This window comes from Arachis ipaensis, chromosome B6, assembly GCF_059453495.1.
Source record: "Arachis ipaensis isolate K30076 ecotype BB chromosome B6, ASM5945349v1, whole genome shotgun sequence".
In the NCBI taxonomy this organism is placed as follows: domain Eukaryota; kingdom Viridiplantae; phylum Streptophyta; class Magnoliopsida; order Fabales; family Fabaceae; genus Arachis; species Arachis ipaensis.
This window is the reverse complement of record NC_142441.1, coordinates 37,171,496-37,176,451: the sequence shown is the minus strand read 5'-3', so window position 1 is coordinate 37,176,451 and position 4,956 is coordinate 37,171,496. Positions and strand designations below refer to the sequence as shown.

At 35.8% G+C, this 4,956-nt stretch overlaps 1 non-coding gene across 1 annotated transcript; it reads right to left on the bottom strand.

Moving 5' to 3' along the window:
* Window positions 1–4,347: 4,347 nt before the first annotated feature.
* Window positions 4,348–4,455, bottom strand: LOC148555161 (small nucleolar RNA R71). The gene has a single exon (XR_015887276.1). It is a non-coding gene; the product is annotated as a small nucleolar RNA R71 (small nucleolar RNA).
* Window positions 4,456–4,956: the final 501 nt, after the last annotated feature.

Genomic DNA, 4,956 nt, shown 5'->3' with positions numbered 1-4,956 from the left:
TCAGAATGCAGCATCTTATGTATATTCTATGATGGTCTGTCTGAATTGTCCAAGATGTCATTGGACCACTCTGCTGGTGGATCTCTTCATCTGAAGAAGACGCCTACAGAAGCCCAGAAACTCATTGAAATGGTTGCAAATAACCAGTTCATGTACACTTCTGAAAGAAATCCTATGAATAATGGGACAACTCAGAAGAAAGGAGTTCTTGTGATTGATACTCTGAATGCCATATTGGCTCAGAACAAAATATTGACTCAGCAAGTCAATATGATTTCTCAGAGTCTGATTGGAATGTGATGAGCGGATAATTTATACGCTTTTTGACATTGTTTTTAGTATGTTTTTAGTAGGATCTAGTTACTTTTAGGGATGTTTTTAATAGATTTTGTGTTAAATTCACATTTCTGGACTTTACTATGAGTTTGTGTGTTTTTCTGTGATTTCAGGTATTTTCTGGCTGAAATTGAGGGACTTAAGCAGAAATCAGATTCAGAGGTTGAAAAAGGACTGCTGATGCTGTTGGATTCTGACCTCCCTGCATTCAAAGTGGATTTTCTGGAGCTATAGAACTCCAAATGGCGCGCTTCCAATTGCGTTGGAAAGTAGACATCCAGGGCTTTCTAGCAATATATAATAGTCCATACTTTGGCCAAGAATAGATGACGTAAACTGGCGTTCAACGCCAGCTTTCTACCCAAATCTGGCGTCCAGCGCCAGAAAAGGATCCAAAACCAGAGTTGAACGCCCAAACTGGCACAAAAACTGGCGTTCAACTCCACAAATGGCCTCTGCACGTGCAACACTTAAGCTCAGCCCAAACACACACCAAGTGGGCCCCGGAAGTGGATTTATACATCAAATACTTACTCATGTAAACCCTAGTAGCTAGTTTATTATAAATAGGACCTCTTACTATTGTATTAGGCATCTTTGGATTACCTTATGATCCTTTGATCACGTTTTAGGGGGCTGGCCATCTCGGCCATGCCTGGACCTTCACTTATGTATTTTCAACGGTAGAGTTTCTACACTCCATAGATTAAGGTGTGGAGCTCTGCTGTTCCTCAAAGATTAATGCAAAGTACTACTGTTTTCTATTCAATTCTTCTTATTTCGCTTCTAAGATATCCATTCGCACCCAAGAACGTGATGAAGGTGATGATTATGTGTGACGCTCATCATCCTTCTCCCTTATGAACGCGTGCCTGACAAACACTTCTGTTCTACATGAATTAAGCTAGAATGAATATCTCTTAGATCTCCTAACCAGAATCTTCGTGGCATAAGCTAGAATGATGGCGGCATTCAAGAGAATCCGGAAGGTCTAAACCTTGTCTGTGGTATTCTGAGTAGGATTCAATGATTGAATGACTGTGACGAGCTTCAAACTCGCGATTGTTGGGCGTTAGTGACAGACGCAAAAGGAGGGTGAATCCTATTCCAGCATGATCGAGAACCGACAGATGAATAGCCGTGCCGTGACAGGGTGCGTGAGCATATTATTCACTGAGAGGAGGGGATGTAGCCACTGACAACGGTGATGCCCTTGCATACAGCCAGCCATGGAAAGGAGTAAGACTGATTGGATGAAGATAGCAGGAAAGCAGAGGTTCAGAGGAACGAAAAGCATCTCCATTCGCTTATCTGAAATTCCTACCAATGATTTACATAAGTACCTCTATCCCTATCTTATTATATAATATTCGAAAACACCATTATCACTTTATATCTGCCTGACTGAGATTTACAAGGTGACCATAGCTTGCTTCATACCAACAATCTCCGTGGGATTCGACCCTTACTCACGTAAGGTATTACTTGGACGACCCAGTGCACTTGCTGGTTAGTTGTATCGAAGTTGTGACAATTATGAATTAAGATCAGAGCACCAAGCTTTGAAGCCATTACCAGGATTTGTTCGAGCCTGGAGATCACAATTTCGTGCACCAAGTTTTTGGCGCCGTTGCCGGGGATTGTTCGAGTTTGGACAACTGACGGTTCATCTTGTTGCTCAGATTAGGTAATTTTCTTTTTGTTTTCTTTTCAAAAAATTTTCAAAAATATTTTCAAAAATCTCTCATCTGTTTTCGAAAAAAATAAAAATGTTTTCAAAAATTTTATTCAAGATTTTTAAGAATGAATTCTAGTGTTTCATGAAGCATGTTGAAGCCTGACTGGCTGTAAAGCCATGTCTCAATTCTTATACTCAAGAGAAGAGCTTCTTTATCTTTCTTAGCCAATTGGCTGTTGAATGTAAGGAATGTCAGGCGTGTCATGTCTGAGTTACATACTAAAGCTTGGCTGGCTATTAAGCCATGCCTGACCCTTTGATTGGAGCTTTAGAGCATAAGATTCCTGGAATTCATATTAAAAATTTTGAATCCTTATTTTTCCTTTTTTTAAAATGTTTTTTGAAAAATATAAAATAAAAATCCAAAAAAATTTAGAAAATCACAAAAATAAAAAATATTTCATGTTCTTGTTTGAGTCTTGAGTCATATCATAAGTTTGGTGTCAATTGCATGTGCATCTTGCATTTTTTGAAAATTTCATGCATTCATGGTGTTCTTCATGATCTTCAAGTTGTTCTTGGTAAGTCTTCTTGTTTGATCTTGATGATTTTTTGTTTTGTGTCTTTTCATGTTTATCATATGCATTCTTGAATTCTTAGTGCGTAAGCATTAAAGAATTCTAAGTTTGGTGTCTTGCATGTTTTCTTTGCATTAAAATTTTTTCAAAATTGTGTCTATGATGTTCATCTTGACATTCATGGTGTTCTTGGTGTTCATCTTGACATTCATAGCATTCTTGCATGCATTCATTGTTTTGATCTAAAAATTTCATGCATTGCATAATTTTCATGTTTTCACAAAAATTTCAAAAATCAAAAAAATATCTTTCCCTTTTTCTCTCATCAAATTCGAAAATTTGAGTTGAATTTTTCAAAAATTTTTAAAATCAAATTGTTTCTTGAGTCAAATCAAATTTTCAATTTGAAAATCTTATCTTTTTCAAAATCTTTTTCAAAAATCAAATTTTTTTTCAAAATTCTTAGTTATTTTTGAAAATTCCAAAAATATTTTTCAAAAATCTTTTTCTTATTTTTATATCAAATTTTCGAAAATAACATAATCAATTAATGTTTTGATTCAAAAATTTGAAGTTTGTTACTTGCTTGTTAAGAAAGATTCAAACTTTAAGTTCTAGAATCATATCTTGTGATTTCTTGTGAATCAAGTCATTAATTGAGATTTTAAAAATCAAATCTTTTTCAAAACTAATTTCTATCATATCTTTTCAAAAATATCTTCTTATCTTATCTTTTTCAAAAATATCTTTTCTAACTTCCTAACTTCTTATCTTTTCAAAATTTGTTTCAACTAACTAACTAACTTTTTGTTTGTTTCTTAACTTTTTCAAAACTACCTAACTAACTCTCTCTCTCTAATTTTCGAAAATATCTTCCCTCTTTTTCAAAAATTTCTTTTAATTAACTAATTATTCTTATTTTTATTTTTGATTTTAAAAATTTTCGAAAAATACTAACATTTTTCAAAAACTATTTTCAAAAATCACAAACTCTTTTTCAAAAATTATTTTCGAAAATTCTCCCTCCCCCATCTTATTCTATTTATTCATTCATATCCTAACATCTCATCTCACATCTCTGCCATCCTCACAGTTGTGTTTCTTCTATTATATTACATTCTTTGTCTCCCCCTCTTCTTCTACTCACACAGGGATCCCTATACTGTGGTATAAAGGATCTCTATTATTATTATTATTTTTCTGTGCCTTCTTCTTTGTCATATGAGCAGGAGCAAGGATAAGAACATTCTTGTGGAAGCAGATCCAGAACCTGAAAGGACTCTGAAGAGAAAATTAAGAGAAGCTAAAATACAACAATCCAGAGATAACCTTTCAGAAATTTTCGAACAGGAAGAGGAGATGGCAGCCAAAAATAATAATAATGTAAGGAAGATGCTTGGTGACTTTACTGCACCTAATTCCAATTTACATGGAAGAAGCATCTCCATTCCTGCTATTGGAGCAAACAACTTTGAGCTAAAACCTCAATTAGTTTCTCTGATGCAGCAGAACTGCAAGTTTCATGGACTTCCATCTGAAGATCCTTTTCAGTTCTTAACTGAATTCTTGCAGATATGTGATACTGTTAAGACTAATGGAGTAGATCCTGAAGTCTACAGGCTCATGCTTTTCCCTTTTGCTGTAAGAGACAGAGCTAGATTATGGTTGGATTCTCAACCCAAAGACAGCCTGAACTCTTGGGATAAGCTGGTCACGGCTTTCTTAGCCAAGTACTTTCCTCCTCAAAAGCTGAGCAAGCTTAGAGCTGATGTTCAAACCTTCAGACAGAAAGAAGGTGAATCCCTCTATGAAGCTTGGGAAAGATACAAACAGTTGACCAAAAAGTGTCCTTCTGACATGCTTTCAGAATGGACCATCCTGGATATATTCTATGATGGTTTATCTGAGCTATCAAAGATGTCACTGGATACTTCTGCAGGTGGATCCATTCACCTAAAGAAAACGCCTGCAGAAGCTCAAGAACTCATTGACATGGTTGCTAATAACCAGTTCATGTACACTTCTAAAAGGAATCCTATGAGTAATGGGACGCCTATGAAGAAGGGAGTTCTTGAAGTTGATACTCTGAATGCCATATTGGCTCAGAATAAAATATTGACTCAGCAAGTCAATATGATCTCTCAGAGTCTGCATGGAATGCAAGCTGCATCCAACAGTACTCAAGAGGCTTCTTATGAAGAAGAAGCTTATGATCCTGAGAACCCTGCAATAGCAGATGTGAATTATTTAGGTGAACCTTATGGAAACACCTATAACTCATCATGGAGAAATCATCCAAATCTCTCATGGAAGGATCAAAAGCCTCAACAAGGCTTTAATAATGGTGGAAGAAACAGGTTTAGC